Genomic DNA, 19,683 nt, shown 5'->3' with positions numbered 1-19,683 from the left:
TGGGAGCCTGCAGGAAGGGTCAGAACAGGGATAAGAAAACAAGAGAGTGGACACTAAGACCCAGTGGTGCCCCAAATTTTCAGGTGCCCTACGCAGCTGCCTATGTTGCCTATGCCTAAGGACGGCCCTGGTGCCAGTGAAAGGTGTCAGATTGACAGTTCTTGAGAGGAAGGTCATCAGTAGCAATGGTAGAAGAGAGGATGACTGGGGAAACCAGAGGTGGGGATGACTTGGTGGAGTCATCTTTCTGCGTGGGAGGAGGGATTTTGAATCTATGTCCCCATTTGTAGGTACGCCACTCTCCCGATATAATGCGGGATCGCATACAAGGTGGTAAGGCTCTGACACGCTGCTCTGAGCAGCGTGTTAAGGGTGCTGGGCCGGACTGGGGCCGAGGGGTTGGATAAGGGGCAGAGGGTCTTGGAGGTGGTCAGGGGCTCCTCCTCCAGGGTCTGGGGGGCAGTAGCTGTGAGGGGGCACTTTTGGGGACCCCACAGTCCCAGAGTGGCCCGGGGGATTAGCGGGGGCCGGGAGCAGCCTGCTCTGCTTCCCTCGGTCCGACCCCAGCAGTGTCGCTCAGGGGAGGGGGCTTGGGTGAGTATGGGGGGCGTCCTTTCCCCAACCTTCCTGCACTCACCGGTGGCAGGAAGTGCAGCGCCGCGGCTGGGGGGTGGCAGAGTGGAGCGGGCTGGGGCCAGGCTGCTCAGCTTCCTGCCGCTGCCAGTGAGTGCCTGGGGGTGTGTGGATAGGGGTCAGAGCAGTCAGGGGACAGGGAGTGGGGAGGTTGGGTGGGGTTCTGGGAGTGATTAGGGATGGGGGTCTCTGGAGGGGGGGGTCAGGGAACAAGGAGCGGGGGGGCCAAAGCAAATTTGATATAACGTGGTCTCACCTCTGACATGGTGAGATTTTTTGTCAACCGAGGACCGCGTTATATCAGGATAGAGGTGTACGTAAAGTCCATTTCTGTATTCCTAACCCCTTCAGTGTTGTTCACGTCCCTGGATGGGTTTCCATGTTGTGTGGACACTTGTTACTGCTAGTTAAGTGCTTTGTGGTGCTTAGATCCCCCTGTGAGCGGTGCTATTTCAAGCCTCAGAGAGACTCTAAAGGAAAGATATAACTGAGGCCTTGACCACGACTGGTCATTTATAAGTGTATTGTATTTTTCACAAGAGCAAACATCTTAGCTGCAGTGTTCAGTCTAGGGGGATAGATTTTTAAGGCCAGAATAGATTGCAATGATCACCTAGTCTGACCTCCTGCAGGGCAAAGGGTAGAGAATTTCACTGAGCGATTCCTTTGTCAAGCCCAATAATTTGTGATTGAACTAGACCATATCTTCTAGAAAGAGCCTGATTTTAAGCTTGAGCTGGACTTTAAGATGTCAAGTTATTGAGAATTCGCCACACCCTTTAGGAAGCTGGGCCAGTTGTTAATTGTCTTCGCTGTTAAAAAAAACTGTCTTATTTCTAGTTTGAACTTTGCTGACTTCAGTGTCCAGCCGTTGGATCTTGCTTTGCCTTTGTACGCTAGATAAAAGAGCCACCTAGCATCAGCTGTCATGTCGCTGAGTAGATGAAATAGGCCATGATCGAGTCCAATTCAAACTGGATAATTGCCTTCTGCTTCCTTGAATTTCCCCCTTATTTTTCTCCACCTCCTCTCTTAAACTGTTGTGTGGGTTAGCTGTGTGTGGTTAAACAAGTGCTAGTTCCACTCCAGTGATGGCTGCACTTCAGCGGGGCGGGGGTGGAGGAAGGGGAAAGGATTCTCATATGTATAAGTTTTAGGGATTTCTGTGGTACTGGTCACCGTAACTTAAGTTTATAAAATGCTTTGTGCCCTAGTTACCTTCTTGACCAAGGTGTTTATAAACACCTAAGGGAGAGAGAGAAACTGTCAACAAAGTCTTGAAGCATCGAGTCGATGAAAGGAGAACCAAGATCCTTAATGGGAAGGAAATGGTCAGACAGGCAATGTAGGTTGGAGCAAATAATTACCATCTGATAACTCAGCAGAGGAAAGAGGAATTTGGGAGATGAAGACACCAGAGTTACAGAAAGGGAAGGTTTCAGAGGAGTAGCCATATTAGTCTGTATCAGCAAAAACAAGGAGTCCTTGTGACGCCTTAGAGATTTATTTGGAAATGTATTTGGGCGTAAGCTTTCATGAGCTAAAACCCACTTCATCAGATGCATGAAGTGGAAAATATAGTAAGCAGTAAGGGAAGGAGAAGACATGAGCCATCGGTGAGAGAAGGGCTCTGCAGAAGGACTGGATCAGGAGGGCAGTATATGGTGACGTAGCAGGCACTTGCCGATTTGCTGAGCCCAAGTTTCCCAAATGTAGGGGCTGGGCATGGGAGGCCTGGAAGCTCTGCCAGTGAGAGTCTGTGGCCTCTAGCTGCGGGGTAGAGAGGAGCTGCTCTTCAAGGAGGAGTGGGGCTGGCCTGAAAAGAAGAGCTGAGTTTCATGAAAAATTGGGCATTTTGACATTTGTTTCCATTCTGATGTTAAAGCCCCTTGAAAATCTTCTGGAGAGAGGGAGCGAGACCCCATCCCCAGCCCAGAATAATTCATAGCCCAGGGGGCAGGGCCCTCACTGGGGATGTGGGAAACCCAGGTTCAAGCCTCTCCTCTGCCTGATTTGGCAGACTCACTGGTCTGCCACCCCGGTGGGGTGGGGCGTGCACTCCCTCTTGCTTTCACCAGTATTCGGACGAGGGCAAGCATGTCCTGGCCCTGCGGGAGGAGGGAAAGCACCAGAGTTGCTGCTTAGAGGAGAGGGAATGTGCTGAAACAGCCTGGCAGCAGATCCTCTAAGAAACCAAAAACCAAATCACTTTGCCCTTCTAGAGCCCCTTCCGTCTGCAGATCTCCAAGCACTTTGCAGACATGAACTAATTAAAGGCTCTCAATACTCAATGAGATGTCAGGATTATTACACTAATTATACAATGGGGAAACTGGGGCACAAGGCAGGGCAACAACTTGCCCAGGGTCACATGTCTGGTCGGTGGCAGAGCTGGGAATTCAACCCAGGTCTTCTGAGTCCCAGCCCTGTGCAACATCCTCCAACCCCCTCCCTCTCCAGGAAAGAGCAAGAGAAAACCATCAAAGTTGGCCTGAAAACTCCAGCTGCTGCATGTTAGGGCTTTCTGCCATAGCAGATGTGCCTGTGGCAGGCTGGGTGATCAAGAGGAGACACAGGGAGAATGTGCTAATTGAGACTTGCTCCTCTGGTGGGAGTTGGAGGGGGGGGAGAGGTGAACAGAGTGTTTGCAAAGCCCACTCTCTCCAATCGAGCCAAAAGTACCACTTGGAAGTCCAGATTTCCTCCCAGCCTTGCACAGAGATGCAGCGTACCCAGCGCCTCCATCCCTCAGTCCGAATGTCAGCATGTGGGAAACCCTGGTGCAGGCCAGGCTACGGCACCGCTCAGTGTCTTCTGAGGTTTGGTCTCCTGCCTTTGTCTGATGGTAACAGATGTGACCGGAGCACTCTCTTCTCTCTGAACTGGACCACGGGCCAGGCCCCTTCAAACCACCCAGTGAAGATGGAGAGCAGTGTTGCGTCTCTAGCCTTCGTTTCACCACTGTCAACAGAGGGTTTTCACCCTTCGGCAGGGCTCTTGCATGAGATCGAAGCTGTCCCGTCACCAGGCATTGAGCCTCACAGATTGGGCTGAGCTTGTCAAGGACTGACCTTGTTTCTCTGATTCCCACCTTTGAAATGGCCATTTCTGGGATCTCGCTCCACACCGTTTCCGCCAGCTCTGCCTTTTCCTTGGAGAGCCCATCGCACCACTGGGTGCCACGGCGGGTGCTGGATTCTGGTCTCAGACAGTCCGGGGCGGGCAATATATTGAATGGCGTCAGTCCATGGGTGGGCAGAGAAAGGAAATGGGGACTGTGGATGAGCAGGGAAAAGGAAGCGGAGAGAAGCCAGGAAGCTTGCCCAGACCGAGGGGAGTCAGGGGTCTACTGGAAGATGACAAGGAGGGAAAGGCTAGGTGTCACAGAAGGCAGCTCAGCATAGTGCCGGCGGGATGAGAACTGGATAAATTCATGGTAGTTAGGTCCATAAATGGCTATTACCCAGGATGGATAAGGAATGGTGTCCCTGGCCTCTGTTTGTCAGAGGATGGAGATGAATGGCAGGAGAGAGATCACTTGATCATTGCCTGTTAGGTTCACTTCCTCTGGGGCACCTGGCATTGGCCACTGTCGGTAGACAGGATACTGGGCTAGATGGACCTTTGGTCTGACCCGGTATGGCCGTTCTTATGTTGCTTCCCTGGGCCTCTGTGCACAGATACCCAGAGGGGCTCAGCCATGTGCAGAGAGGAGGGAGCCAGCCGATCTGTGCAGGTGGTGGCCCAGGCAGAAAGGGAAAGTTCCTGGACTTGTTTACAAGAAGTTCTCGGCTGGCCCTCCACTGCAACCGCATCCTCTTTGCTCCCGGGACGGCATCGTTATGGAAATGGAAGTAAAACCTGAGAAGGCGAAGCGTGGACTAGCGCTCGGTGGGAACTGGGTTGTTCTGATCCCCGGACTTCCCTCTCTGGCACCATCAACTGCCCTGAGATGCCCCCCGACCTGGCACCATCGCTCTTGGTTTCCTCGCTGGACTCTGGGGCTGAGAGCCCCTATGGGGGCTCAGACGGGCAGCAGTGGTGGCTCTGAGGCCGAAACTGCTCAGGTAAAGAACTGGCCTTGTTCAATCATCCCAGCTAGAGAAACCGGGCCACGTCGTCCTCCCGGTGACTGAGAGATTGAGGAGAATGAGATTGTTCCCTGGGAAAGGAGATAGATCAAGAGGGGGTGATGGAAGGATGTAAAACCCTGGCTGGTCAAGCAAAGGTGGATCAGGAGCATCAGGAGCATCTGGTCTCCGCGCAGAACACAAGAACAAGGGACCTGTAAAAAGGCAGGGCTTCTCCCCAGCCTGCGAAGGGCTCGTTGCCAGGCCCACAGTCTCCTTAAGTTTATTGTCCAAACGTAACCAACCAACCAAAAGCCATTCCTCAGCTCATCCTTCCTCTCACTGCCTTCCTGCCCAGGAGTCTCTGTCAGTCCTGCTGCTCCTGCTTTCTAGTTCTCTAGGGCAGAGGTTCTCAACCGTTTTCCTTCTGAGGTCCCCGCTCCCCTCCAACATGCTATATAAACTCCATGGGCCACTCTGCCACAACACCTTTTTTCAGTAGATTAAGAACCAGGGCCGGTGTTAAGGGGTAGCTGTCACGGAGTCCCCGGGCGATGCTCTGGAACTGCTCCCCACCAAGCCAGTCAGGACTTTGGGGAGCCTCCTCTCCCTTGGAGCAGACTGTCTCCAGGGCAAGAAGCTCACACGTCTTCACCTCCTGGGTCTCTCCTTGGAGCATTCAGCATCCTCTACCCCTCCATGCGCTTCCCACAGCGAGCCCGCCCCAGCGGGGTCCTGGGGAAGCCACAGGGTCCTGCACCCCCACTTTGCAGTCAGACGTGACTCTCAGCCAGCCAGTAAAACAGAGGTTTATTCGATGACAGGAACAGGGTCTAAAACAGAGCTTGTAGATACAGCGAACCGGACCCCTCGGCCGGGTCCATTCTGGGGGGCAGTGAGCCAGACCCCCAGGTCTGCACTTCACTCCTCGACCCCAACCAGCTCCAGAATAACAACCCCCTCCAACCCCTCCTCTCTGCTCAGCTCCTTTCCCGGGCCAGGAGGTCATCTGATCTCTTTGTCTCCAACACCTTCAGCTGGCACCTTTGCAGAGGAGGGGCCCAGGCCATCAGTTGCTAGGAGACAGAGTGCCAGGCATTCAGGTGCACTGGCCCCTTGCTCCGCAGCAATCACACACCCTTATCCCACCACCTAGATACTTAAGAACTGCATAGGGGACACTGAGGCACCGACACAGTATTCAGAGCAAACATTAAGAACATTCCCAGTTCATCACAGTAGCAAGCAGAGCAATTGCCCAGGGCCCCACGCCACAGGGCTCCCCGCAAAGCTAAGTTGCTCAGGCTTTGGCTTCAGCTGTGAGCAGCAGGGCTCGGGATTTGCCTTTCTGCCCTGAGCCCCAGTGAGTCTAACGCTGGCCTTGCTCTCTGGTTTATTTTGATGGACCCCCTGAAACCTGCTCGCAGCCCCCCAGAGGGCCCCAGACACCTGGTTGAGAACTGCTGTTCTAGGGCTCCTTTGTAGCCCCCAGGTGCTTCCCCGTAGTCTGTGGCCGCCTGGTTTCAGCTCTGAGAGCCTGCAGGCATCTCCCTGTGCTGCTTTCCACCTTCCACCCTCTGCAGTCTTCTCTGGCTTCAGCTCTCTCTGGGTCAGAGGCAGGACACTGGGCCAGTTGGGCCGTGGATCTAATGCAGTCTGGCCATTGCTACCTCCCTATGTAGCAGTCTCCGTTATGGATGTCCCTACACCTGCCCCTGATGAGATTCCCTTTGAGTGTAACACCAGCTTGGATAACATTGTCCTCTTCCCCCCGATAATGCCCTGTCTCTGGCTGCTGCACAGGAGTTCACGTTACTGTTGCTTTAAGCGGTCTAGGCACAGCACTGCTGCCTCTGTGTTCCTGAGTTCTTTTCAGGCTGTCTCTCTTCTACGGTCCGGATGCAGGGCCCCCTGGTGCTGCTGCTGCAGCCTGCTGCTCTGCTGGGCTGTCTGCTCCCAGCCCTCTGATTGCTCTGAGAATGGGATCCCAGAAAACCAACTCCCTTGTTGGCCTGGGAGGGTCCCTTTGATAGGGTTTTCACCCTTGTCTTCCTCTTGGCCAGCAGAGAGGTGGGCAGACAGTAGTCTCATTAAGTGGGTACAGTCTGGGCTCAGCAGATTTCACATACTGTCTCTTGCTCTGATGGGGCGGCGTTCTCCCACCTGTGCAGGTTGAAGGTCCGGAAATCTGGAGATGTGATACAAATTACTTATAATCTCATTAAATTAATTTGGAGTCAGCCACTTTTGATCTGACATAGGGAGCTTTTATTATAAATCTTAATTACCAGCATTTAAATATCAATTGGTTTGCACTTGGTTCACAGAGGTCTGCCCACAGCACCGAGCACTGCTAATGAATTTCTCCACTGTCGCTGTGTTCAGACACATTTGTACTATGGTGGTAACAATCTAGGACAAGACAAATGTTCTGTCTGTCCTGTAATGTATCCAGTGTTCTCTGCTTGTGTGTAAAATCTCGCTTGTTTCTAAAAGAAGCATAATTGTGTGGGCAAAAAGCTAACTGCTGATGTCAGTTTCCAATCCCAACACAAACGTAACGCAGAATTTCGAATCTTTTTGGGAGTGGCAATTAAAGTTCATTGCAAAAGGCCAAGGTGTTTCTTGAATTATTTCCCCCTTGAGGGACACCAGAAATCCTGAGGAACGGACTCACCCCAGCCAGTAGTTACAAGCAGGATTCAGAAGCACTGCTAAGAGCCAGGGGACATTCGCTTATGTTAAAAGGTGACAAAGACAAAAGGAAGTGCCTTTTCACACATCTGTGCCCGCTGCAGAAAGCCGCTGAGGCTGAGTATGTAGTGAGATTCAGAAAGGGGTTGGACATTTAAGAGCTTTATATCAAGAATATCCAGTTATCATAATTAATGACAGCCAAATATTTTGGCAGGGTTATTAAACTCCATGCTTCAGGATCTAAGCCAATCTCTAACCATCAGATGCGCATTATCCCAATCTTCTATTGCAGGGTTCTTATTCCTTCCTCTGAAGTGTCTAAGGTCCCAGACGACATACTGGACCAGCACCAGATCTATATTACAAAGCTTTGTTGGCCCACCATGTTGGTTAGGGGTATGCAAAAAGACACCCGTCCAGTGATACGAATGTACACACACCGATCTCAGTTTCTCTCAATTCTTTTTTGGTTGGTTGGTTAAGACATGAAGCATGTTTGTGAAGAAATGACAAACAGACCCATCACGGCTAAAGAGGAAGGAGAGTCCTCGGGTCAGACAGAGTCACTGCCTCTGTGGTCATGTGGAGCAGGAATGACCCGTGTGACTCAGGAGGGGGTTGTGGTTGCTGCTAAGGGTGTCAACAGCAATATGTGCTCTGGTGATGTTTCATGGCCGGTTGTTAGCCCAGATCCCCCAGGTAGCGTGTGGGAGTGGCTGTGATCTCTGCTCTCTGCACTGGGTTCTCACACTCGTGGGGCTGCGATTGTGAAGGTGGCTGGGTTCCCTCCCTCCCCCTCCTTTAAGATCATCTTAATTATTTTAAACTAGTGGCTGAAGGCTCTGGCAGCAGTCAGCCTGCGTTTAAATGGAAGTCCATTGCAACATACTCTCATAAGAGTACAATTGTTAATGTCCTGTATGTGGTGGTGTTTTTTTTTTTTTTCTGTAAGTTCCCGGTTGCTGTAGCAGCATTTGAGGAAGTCCCTCAGCAAGCAGAACACCCGTAGCTAACCGTGACAGTGGAGGAAGCTAGACAAGGGGGAATGAGGAGCCGGGCTTCAGAATTCAGATATCACAGCTAAAAAAAAGGTACTGGATTATTTACTTGTGGGATTTTTTTGCTTGGATAAAAAGCCTGTTGGGGTGAAGAAGGGAAAGAACTGAGTGTCAGAGCAGTATGTGTTTCTTCATCTTGATTGCCTGGCAGAGTGTAGGGGCTGGAGTGAAGGGGCTGCCTTATTTGTGAGACGGAAACTTGATAAGACAGGCCTTCGATAGGGGATCTTAACAAAACAGCATGCACGGATGGATGATACCACTTTTATTTGCCGCTTAGCCTCTGTTCTATCAACTGATCCCATAGCTTCCTGTAGATTCAGCTAATTCGGCCACCGAGAGAAATAGCAGCAGAGGGGCAGAGAAGTAAAGAATCATGAAGCGGGCAGGAAACGTTTGTTACTGAGTAGGATTCAATACAATAGAGAGACGGAGAACACGCCTGTAAAGGGAAGCCGCATGGGGCAGTGGCTAGAGCGTGGGGCTGGAAGACAGGACACCAGGGTTCTGTTTCAGAGTGATCTTGGTGAAATAGAGCCTCTCTCCTGTGCCTCAATCTTTCCATCAGTTAAATGGGGATAATGCTGGTATACCCCACAGGGGTGCTGTGAGGCTAAAGAGTGGGGATCAGGCCGCTCCCCCACTATCACAAAACGTTTTAAGATCTATGGATGGAATGTGCTGAGCAGAATTTACACTGTTTCAGGTGACTCTGGTTGTTTTCTGCTTGGCCTTTCTTTGCCCGATTCAAAGCTGGAAGTTGCAAGTGGGCTGTCATGCTGTGTTCTCCTTTCATTTTGGTGGTTTATCCAGGAGCTGTCTTAAAGCACATTTCAGTTCCTGTTTCTTTTATCTCGTGTTTGTGGTGGGGAGTTGCTGCATCGCTTGATCAGGTTCATACCTTTCCCTGAGGTGGGCTGCCAGGCCTGTGCTCAGACCCATAGGCTTGCATGTAATGGATGCTCCTTCCCATTTAATCTGTGGCTGGATAATTCCAGGCGGTTCTGAGGGGTCCATGGTGACTTGAGCTAGATTGGCCGTGAAATCAGTGGCACTAGAGTTGAAATCTCTCTGGGAGGTTGCATAGCCACCTTCCATCTCAGCCTCCCGTTCATGTCTGTCTGTCTGTCCCCTTTCTTTTCAATGCCGTCTGAACACCAAACCAGCTCTGCAAATGCACCTCAGTTGTGACCTTCCATACCCCGGCTACTCCAGTCCTCCTCTGCTCCTGCTTTGCCAATGCACAGGTCTCCTGCCCTGCCATAATCCTAGTTCCCCCGTAGCTCTGCAGAGGCATCTCAACCTGCTTCTACCCACAGTGCACATGCTGGTCCCCCTGACCATAAGACTTCAAGGCCTCTCCCATCACCATGCATTCAGCTATTTGTCATTGTAACGTGCTAGTCCCCTGTCGCACTGCCTTGTACTCCAGGGCAGAACTACCCTTTATATTGTTGGTAGTTCCCATATCACTCTGATTTGCATGAGCGAACTTCGGCCATGTGGGTGCTAATCAGATGCAGCGGGGCGAGGTGAAAGGAGCTGTTAAAGTGCCCCTGTGTACCTCACAGTATCCTCGAGTTCGCCTGTCTGCTCCTGGCATCTTCCTACCTTGGAGTGCTTGTTGATTAAATAATTACAAACGCAGGCCTGACTCAGTAGCGACATGTCGGGAGGGTTGTGTAAGTTATGCAGTGGTATGTGAGTATCAGTTGTCGGGTACTTGTACGCTGCAGCGTGTTGGGTAGACAGACATGCGCTAGCTCAGCTCGGGCTAGCATGCTAAAAATAGCAGCGTAGCTGGGAGTAGCTGTGGCTGGCAGCTCAGGCTCACTGCCCGAGAACAAACCTGCCGGGAGCCTGTGGGTATGTATTCTGGTGGCTAGTCCCAGTCACCACCCATGCTGTCCGTGCCTACCCTGCTCCTTTTAATGTGCTAGCTCCCAGTTGAAGTGTAAATGGACCCTTTGTGGTCCTAGGTAGGTCCCATTCAGTGTAGAGGTTAAGCCGGTGCCACACCTATGATGACAGGGTTGGATAAAGGTGTCTGTTGAGCTAATTTGAACTCAGTCTAGAGCTTCTGAAACTTGCCTCTGAATTTGCCCCAGAGCGTGGGGTTAAAAGCTGTGACCCTTGCAGTGCAATCTGTCGTGCAGCGTAGCTTGAATCCTACTCTCTTCAAAGTCCCATGGGAAAATATGCAGCAGCAGCAGTGAAACCTGCCTTCAGGAACCTCTCCAGAGTCTGGCGCTGGTCTCCTAATAGAGGTGGAGCAGAACTGTGATCCATGGGCCAGATGCAAATAGGAGTGTGAGCTGGTGAAACCTGTGCTAACGGACATGTTACACCAACTTAGAGAGGGCCGATTCCTCACTCCCTGGGGTGGGGAATCCAGCCTGCTGTCCACAAGCTCTTTCAGCTCTGCAGGGCTAGTGAATGCTAGGGGCAGTGGGGTTTCACGGGTGTCATTGAGGGGGGCAGCTACGATGCCGTGCTGTGCCTCCAGGGCCAAAGTGGCCGTAAACCAGCTTTGAGCACTAAAGATTAAGGGCGTCTCCAAGGGCCTGTACAGTCCCGGGCATAAATTAGAGCAGGCCCAGGGGTGTGCTAATCTATAGCCGTCTCATATAGGGCTGCCTGTAGGCTGCTCCGCAGTCAAGAGCAACCCGGAATCTCTGTAGGGGCATGTGCTATGGAGCTTCTCTGACATTTCCCCTCCCACCCCAATAGGCCCTGTGTGAAGGGGACATGGGAGGGCCTTTGATGGCAGCCCCACACTGTAGCTGTGCCAGGGAAATTCCCCTCTGAACCTTTGGGCCCGGTTCTGGCCCCTATTCTCTGCCAGAGAGGTATATAGGGCACGGGGCCTGGGAGAGACTCTATCCCAGAATTCTTGTTGGTGATGGTGATGTGTGAACTGCAAGGAACTCAGCTTGACTTTCAGATCTCGGTTGTAATTTGCATAGATGGCAGTCAGAAAAAACCCCTTCTTTATGCACATAAACTGATCAAATCTAATCTGGACTGGTGGAGAGGCGGCAGCCGTGGGACCCCAGAAAGGGCTTTGTCTGCATGAACACTTAGTTTGCAGCGAGCGGTTAGTGCACTTTCAGCTAGTCCTCTCGGAAACAGGGCTAATCAGAGCACGTTAATGAACTGCTAATGTGCACCAGCAAAAGCCACATGAACAGTTAGTCCATGGCAGGCTAGTGCAGGGTAGATTCACACCCCAACTAATGGTTCGTGCAGACACACTCAAAGCCATTGTGTCACAGCAAACAAAGTCTCGCAGTTGTGGATAAACAAATGATCCGAATAATAGATAGTCCTGAGCCTGCATCACTGAGGGATCAGGAACTAAATGGTTAATAAACCTCCAAGCACCCTGCAAGGTGGATGATCTGTATCTCGATGAGGAAACCGAGGCACTGAGAAGCCATGTGAAGTCTGCCCAAGGTCCTAGCATGAGCTAGGGGCAGAGGTGGGGCCAGGGCCAGGCCTATGGTTCTACTCTGACCACGCTGGGCCTGCAGTGCCTTTTGCTTAGGGAAACGTGAGTTATTATTTCTCAGTGACCCAGATCACTCATTTAGCCGATGTATTGTCCCCTGATCAAAAGGGAGGGTGTCTGTGTGACAGTAATTTTGACTGGTCCCTATGGGTCACCTCCATACCTCTCCTGCTGCTGCAGACTCCTTTTCCTGTCTTACTTAGAGGCTGTGAGATTTTCATGATAGTCTCTTGCCAAACACTTCAGTCTGGGTTGCCTAATCTGGGGGAGGAATGCATTTTGTAAGCTGTGGAGGGATTTGTGGCGGCACAATGATCTCCCTATACGTGCCAAGCCCCACTCCTGTGTACTGGGTGAGATACACTATGACATGCTCTACTGTGTAATAGCCTTAAAGAGGTTAAAGGACAAAAACACTTTGCCTGCCTAGTGGTTTATAGACACTAAAGAGTTAATCCTCAGAGGATGCCCCTTCTGAGCTGTGTGGTCCTGATTTTACGGGTGGGGAAACTGAGGCACTGAGCGGTTCACATTAACCTTTTCAAACCTTGGGGCAGGGCCTGCCCAGTATGTGGGTAACTATTCTCCTGCCCCTGGGAGGTGGCCGCTGAGCCCAATGGTTTGGTTTAATTTTTCAGTGGGTGCATTTTTTTTTTGGTTACTTAATTTTTTATTAATTTTCATCAAGAAACAAACAATAGAATATACAAAAAGTTAAATGACCTACAGCTTGTATATGGGACCAAAGACCACACATCACAGGATAGCCAATACAATTGTGCAACTTGATGTCTTGTCAAAGCTGCATGCTCAGCCAATGCAAAATCAGACTGTTGCACAGACTTAACACCTTAGGGTGGGGATAACAATACAAAAATAAAGACATACACATAGAGGCAAAAAGGGAAGGAGGGGACTGGTGGAGAGGGCCAGGAAGAGGATGTGAAATCACAGGGTATGGCTACATTAGAAATTTCAAAGCGCTGCCGCGGCAGCGCTTTGAAGTGTGAGTGTAGTCAGAGCCGCAGCGCTGGGAGATAGCTCTCCCAGCGCTGCTTGTAAACCACATCCCTTATGGGTGTAGCGTGCAGCGCTGGGAGCCGCGCTCCCAGCGCTGCCGCCCTGATTACACTGACACTTTACAGCGCTGCATCTTGCAGCGCTCAGGGGGGTGTTTTTTCACACCCCTGAGCACGAAAGTTGCAGCGCTGTAAAGTGCCAATGTAGCCAAGCCCACAGAGAGGTCAAGTGGAATGGGAGTCTGGCATCATTTGACCCGTCTCAGCATTCTTTTGCCAAATGTATCAAGAAACAGAATCTACGTTTTTTCAGATTCATATCCTTGCTCTCTATCTCAATGAGCTACTCCTTCCTTTGCTGCTAACTCAAACCGGTCTGACTACCTCTGCTCAGGTCTGGGCATTAGCCTGCTCCTCCCTTTTTGTCAAATCCTGCGCTTGGTAATCAGTGCAGCCCTTGGACTCCAAAGTCTTTGCACTGGAGTAAAACCCAGCATAGCAGGTACGTAAGCTAGGATATACTTTTCCGCTGAGTGTTGCTTGCTGAAGACAAGCACTATTTTCACTCGTGTCAGTCCACCACTTTCCACGGTTGCCAACCTGTTGGACAGTCGCATAGCATGTGCGTCAGGGTTCTTTTTTCTGTATTACAGCACCAGCAAACACCAGAGGACAAGGCCTCCATCTTGCACAGCATTGTAGCGGGCATAGCCGAGACTGTGCATTGCCATTGCAGTTAAGGACTGGAATGACTCGCTTTCCCATAGAACTCCAGAGTAATAGAAACAACGAGGAGTCCTTGTGGCACCTTAGAGACTAACAAATTTATTTGGGCATAAGCTTTTGTGGGTTAGAACCCACTTCATCAGATGCATGGAGTGGAAAATACAGGAACAGATATAAATACATGAAAAGATGTGAGTTGCCTTACTAAGTGAGAGGTCATGGCTACCAGACTAATAGAGTTCCTCTTTGCTAGTAGAGTGTCCTAGAGCAGCTGGACCCAACTGATATGTTAGCAAGTATTTTAATTGTAAGTATTGCTGCTCCACGGAGGGTGGCAGGTCGTATTGTTGCGTTTGTGTTAGAAAAGAGACACAGCCCTCATCCCCGACTAATTGGGAAATCTGTATGATGCCCTTGCTTAGCCAGTTCTTCCAAATTATAGGTTTTTTCCCAGTTTTCAAATCTAGATGACCCCAGATAGCTGCTTTTGCATGATAGTGAGGATAAAATGGGACCTCTTAGTTAGGATAGCCCAGACCTTTCTGTCAGCCACTGCTGACAGCACTTTATTTTTTTCTATGGGACAAAAAGAGGAACCAAATCCACGGGGAGAACTGGATGCATTAGAATCATAGAAGATTAGGGTTGGAAGAGTCATCTAGTCCAACCCCTGCTCAAAGCAGGACTGTAGCAGGGTGGACTCCTGCTCCGGGAGAGAAGGGGTTAAAACAACCCTGGCAAGGGGCTGTAGCAGGAGCCAGAAGCCTGGGCTGATGGCAGGAGTGGCTGCAGCTGGGGGCCATGCCCCAAACTGAGCTACAAGGCTGTATAAGAAGGCCAGGGCAGCCAGAAGCAGAAAGAGTCTCTGTCTGACTGGAGAGAGAGACAGGCCTGGGTGCTTGGGAACTCACCCAGGGGACCTAGAGGAAGGCAGGGCTGGGGAAAGGCCAGCAACTCCCCAGGCTGTGGGGCCTAATTCTAGGCCTGCAAGGTACTGGTCTTGCAGAGGGGCAGCCGGAGGGTGGGTAAAGGCAGCTAGGCCAAAACCGCTTTGCCTGTGATGAGTGGCTGACACTGCAGTCTGCCCCAGGGCGTGGGGGCTAGACAATGACTGGGCAGTAGCCAATACTGAGGCAAAGTGGGGATAGTAGGGTGGGGTGGGGTGGGGTTCCCCTGGGAGGGGGGGAGACCCAGTTAAAGGGGCACCGAGGTCCAGGGAGGGGCCCGGCGGCAGCAGAGGACAGGTGGATCACCGGTCTCCAGAGGGCGCTCTGTAGCTGAAATTGAGCTAATTCCCCGAAGTAACCAGCAGGAGGTGCCGCGGGGGTGAGTCCGCATGTCTACAAGGACCAACCCCAACTAAATCATGGCTTTGTCAAGCCAGGCTTTAAACACAAGTAAGGATGGAGATTCTACCACCTCCCTAGGTAACCCATTCCAGTGCTTCACCACCCTCCTACTGAAATAGTTTTTCCTGATATCCAACCTAGACTTCCCCCACTGCAACTTGAGACCTTTGCTCCTTGTTCTGTCATCTGCCACCACTGAGAATAGCCAAGCGCCATCCTCTTTGGAACCCCCCTTCAGGTAGTTGAAGGCTGCTATCAAATCCCCCCTTCCCTCACTCTTCTCTTCTGCAAACTAAATAAGCCCAGTTCCTTCAGCCTCTCCTCATAAGTCATGTGCCCCAGCCCGCTAATCACTTTTGATGCCCTCCGCTGGACTCTCTCCAATTTGTCCACATTCTTCCTGTAGTGGGTGGGCCCAAAACTGTACACAGTACTCCAGATGTGGCCACACCAGTGTCGAACAGAGGGGATTGCTCCTACTAATGCAGCCCAATATGCCGTTAGCCTTCTTGGCAACAAGGGCACACTGCTGACTCATATCTAGCTTCTTGTCCACTGTAATCCCCAGGTCCTTAATACCCATTAATTTCCTCCCAGGTGGGCATGAGGATGTTAGCATGCCAGGACCTATTTGACAGCTGTGACACGATAAAAACTTAATACAGTAGTAGTTTCGTAGACTGGGAGCCCAACCCTGCCTGCCCTTGGCTATAGGGAGCTGGGGTTTTTTAAATGAGAGTCATGGATGTTGACTGGGGCCCCAAAGAAAGGCTCTAACAATGTTGATACATTTTCTAAAATAAAATGGAGGGATATATACCGGTAGGCTGCTTTAGAATATATAGGCCCCTAGGCAGAATATTCATTTGCATTGTCTTAACCCTTAAATGTGTCTTTGTACTTTTATACCTAGGTACTTTTAATTGCATCATTTTGGCGGTGGGAATTCCACTGAGGAGAAAGCCCCACTACGTGACATCCGGGAGATTTCCCATAGTTACGATTTTTCCCAACTGATTTTGTAACCGGTTATTGCTCCACATTTTTGAATTAGTGATAGGAGGGCTGGAATAGAGGTTCCTCATTTGGATATATACAAAAGGGTATTGTCTGCATATAACATCAATTTATACTCCATGGAACCACGCTGTACACCTCATATATCTGGATGAGCTCATACAGCTGTTGCCAGGAGCTCAAAGGCTGAAGGTCTCCAAGGTCAGGTTGTTGGCTGTTGTCTGAGAGGGTGGGTGAGAATATAACAGTTAGATCCAGAAACTAAATGTGGGTCCAAATCCACATTTTTGTAGGGTCTAAAACACACACTTTCAGTTCACTCTATCAAAAGCCTTTTCTGCATGTCAGGCTAATACTTCTTGTGGTTTGGGGTCATCATATTTCACTGCTGTCGTATCAATGAGTTGTCGAAGGTTATCAGAGCCATGCTGGCCTCTGACAAACCCAACTTGATTTGGGTGTATGACAGAACCTTTTCCAGTCTTGTCGCGAGAACTTTTGCCAATGTTTTGATGTCCCTATTAATAAGTGAAACTGGCATCTAACTGGAACACAATGTGGCATCTCTTCCTGGTTGAGGAATAACTGATGTTAGGGCTTCCCTCAGCATAAGGGAAAAGGTGTCTTCTAGGAGTGACTCATTAAACAGTTTAAGCATTTTGTCAGACAAGGAGGTGCCTATAGAATTTAGCAGGGAAGCCATCTGGCCTAGGGGCTGTCCCCACTTTCATATTCTTAGTCACCTCGATTAAATCATCCTCCATGGCATTTCTCAAGGTTTCCATAGTGGGCTACAGAAATTTGCAGTCATGTAGTATTTCGAAAGAATTGATCTAAAGCATCTGCGGAGGGGTTTGTGTCCAATTTGTACAGATCTTTATGGAAATTAAAGGATTCTATTGTTATCTTTAGCTGAAGGGCATAATTGACTACGATTGTCATAGATGGCCATGATTCTACATGGAGAGGTCTCTTGTACATGAGCAGTTGCCCAGTGGCGGTGCTAGACCCTTAGGTCTAGCCCTGGCTCTGAGTATGCCAGCAGCTTGCCAGCCTTTTCCTAGAAGTCCTGCCTGAGTGGGGTGAATTCAGCTCTAAAGCGAAGATTTAAATCTCTGTCTACATGGCTGTTTCTCACCTGGATCTGTTGCTATTTGAAGAGTATGAGGGGCATGATCAGAGATAGCAATTGCATTAATGGAGGAGTCAATTGCAGAATTACCAAGTCCCCGAACGGCAAAAAGAAATCGACGTGGGAATAGGTCCTATGTACCAGAGAAAAGTAGGAATAGTCCCTCCCCACTGGAGGTATAAATGCAGCTATCACATAATCCCAGATCTTTAAAGTGCAACTCCAGAGCCATTCCAGTTTGGCTGGCTTATGATCCTGAGGCTGAGCTAGATTTGTTCACAAAAGGATCAAGCGCCTCACTTAAATCCTCAGCAGTCACAGGAGAGAGATAACTTTGGCCTGGTCTAGACTAGGGGGTGGGAAGTGTCGATGTAAGATACGCAACTTCAGCTATGAGACTAGCGTAGCTGAAGTCGACGTATCTTAGTTCGACTGACTTCCCGTTCTCACAGCGCGGGATCAACGGCCGCGGCTCCCCCTTTGACTCCGCTTCCACCTCTCACCCTGGTGGAGTTCCGGAGTCAACGGGGAGTGTGTTCGGGGGTTGATTTATCATATCTAGACGAGACACGATAAATCCATCCCCAACAGATCGATCACCGCGGGCCGACCCAGCAGAGCAGGTAGTGTGGACGCACCTTTAGTAAAAAACCCACGAAAGGTTTCAGTGTCTCCAATAAAAGCACTGCAGCTGCCTTTGCTTTCTTTAATGATGGCGACACCTTCTTTCTTTTAACTGGAATGTTGAGGCTCTTTATGTTCCAGGAGAGAAACTGAAGATTCAGGGCCAATTGGCTGTGTTAAGATTTATTTTTGTGCATGTAGCCTTACAAACGAAGGTGATGGAATGTTTGGCTCCTTTGCTCTGTGGCTGTGGTTCCCAAACTGTTTTCTTCCAAGAACCCCTTTGGCATCTGACAATTTCCTGGACCCCTTCCATTTTTTATACCTAAGTTTCATGTTGTTGTTGTTCGATTAGTTAGGTTGGCTTATTATTGAAAAAAAAAAAGTATTGTTGTATTAAAATAAGTGTCACAAAGGAACCAAAAGTAAACAGTCTGCAATGGTTACAAGTTATCTTGTCACCCTTATTTTCACTTTAACTAAAAGATATAGTCCTGAATGGGCAAGTACCGGTACTACCACAACACTCCCAAAATGGTGTCCTGCAGGCGGCAAAAGTACTGAAATGTTGCGTTCTGGCCCCACTGCAGTACTCCCGTGGGGTGGTTCCCTGCATAGCTCACGGCAGACCCCACTTTAGGAACCACTGCTGTTACATCCCATCCCTCCTCTCTGCACAGAAACCCACAAGCAGGCGCAGCCTATGGCTGAAATGTCTGACACTTCTTCCACAGATTTTGGATTGCTTTGCCAGATGCTTGCCACTTGCCTGGCTTCCTGGGAATGGGGAGGAGAGGGCTGCGGAGAGGGGGAAGGAAGAGCACAAAAGACAAATTAAAACAAAACCAAAATCACAGAATGTACGTACAGTAGAACAGAGCCATCCTTAGGATTTATGGGGCCCTATGCAGTATTATTAAACTGGTTCCCCTATGACTGATGGGAGCCCAGGCTTGCATGTGTATTTTAGATAAGGGTGGTCTTTTGAAGGATTTATTTAAAAAAACTGTATGTCTGAGGATCCAAGCATTTAAGGCTAGAGATGAATACTCAGATTGTGCATCTAAAAATCTATGCAAGGATTTTTTAGAGATCTGATTTTATAATCTTCACCAGCTCACTAATGAAATATTTTTAAGGCAAATTTCAAACGAAGGTCCTGTAAACTAATATGTTTGAGTAAATATTACAGTCATGCACAACTGGTTTTGTCAGTAAATTCAGAAACGGACAGTATATACCAGGTTGGCGAATGCCTGTTAAATGGCTTCATTACCATTTAAAAGAACAAGAGTACTTGTGGCACCTTAGAGACTAACAAATTTATCTGAGCATAAGCTTTCATGGGCTACAGCCCACTTCATCAGATGCATAGAATGGAACATATAGTGAGGAGATATATATACATACAGACCCGCTCAGCCCACTGCTGCTCTGGGGTTCCAGCTGCTGGCCCATTGCCAGCTGGGGTCCCACTGCCGGTCCCACTTAGCACCCGCTGCTGGCCTGGGTGAAGGAACCCCAGGCTGGCAGTGCACTGAGACCCTGGCTGGCAGGAGCCGGTGGCTGAAACCCCAGAGGGGGGCTGGCAGAGATGCCCAACCCACCCCTGAAACTCCAGAGCTGAGCGGGCTGACCCACTCAGCCCGCTGCTGCTCTGGGGTTCTGGCTGCTGGCTCCTTACCAGCCGGGGTCCCCGCCGTAGCCCCAGTCACCTTGCTTCCATTTGGAGTTCCAGCGCAAGCCCCCTGCCAGACAGGGTCCAGGCTTCTGGCTCTGCTCAGCCCTACCAGCCACCAGCTCCACTCACCTCAACTGCCGATCTGGGGTTCCAGCCACTGACCTCC

General features: G+C 50.1%; 1 protein-coding gene across 4 annotated transcripts in view; it reads left to right on the top strand.

Moving 5' to 3' along the window:
- The first annotated feature begins 8,037 nt into the window (after positions 1 to 8,037).
- ARAP1 (ArfGAP with RhoGAP domain, ankyrin repeat and PH domain 1) overlaps positions 8,038 to 19,683 on the top strand; it is a 187,946-nt gene continuing 176,300 nt past the window's right edge. The window contains exons 1-2 of one of the 4 annotated variants that reach the window (XM_075061840.1): positions 8,038 to 8,099; positions 8,353 to 8,491. The gene's annotated coding sequence lies outside the window, so the exon portion shown is untranslated. Of the gene's footprint in view, positions 8,100 to 8,154; positions 8,492 to 19,683 lie in introns of those variants that run through there. The other 3 variants (XM_075061841.1, XM_075061842.1, XM_075061844.1) reach the window with 3 other exon arrangements.

Source organism: Chelonoidis abingdonii, chromosome 1, assembly GCF_003597395.2.
Source record: "Chelonoidis abingdonii isolate Lonesome George chromosome 1, CheloAbing_2.0, whole genome shotgun sequence".
In the NCBI taxonomy this organism is placed as follows: domain Eukaryota; kingdom Metazoa; phylum Chordata; order Testudines; family Testudinidae; genus Chelonoidis; species Chelonoidis abingdonii.
The sequence above is the reverse complement of the archived record's forward strand: the minus strand, read 5'-3'. Positions and strand labels throughout refer to the sequence as shown.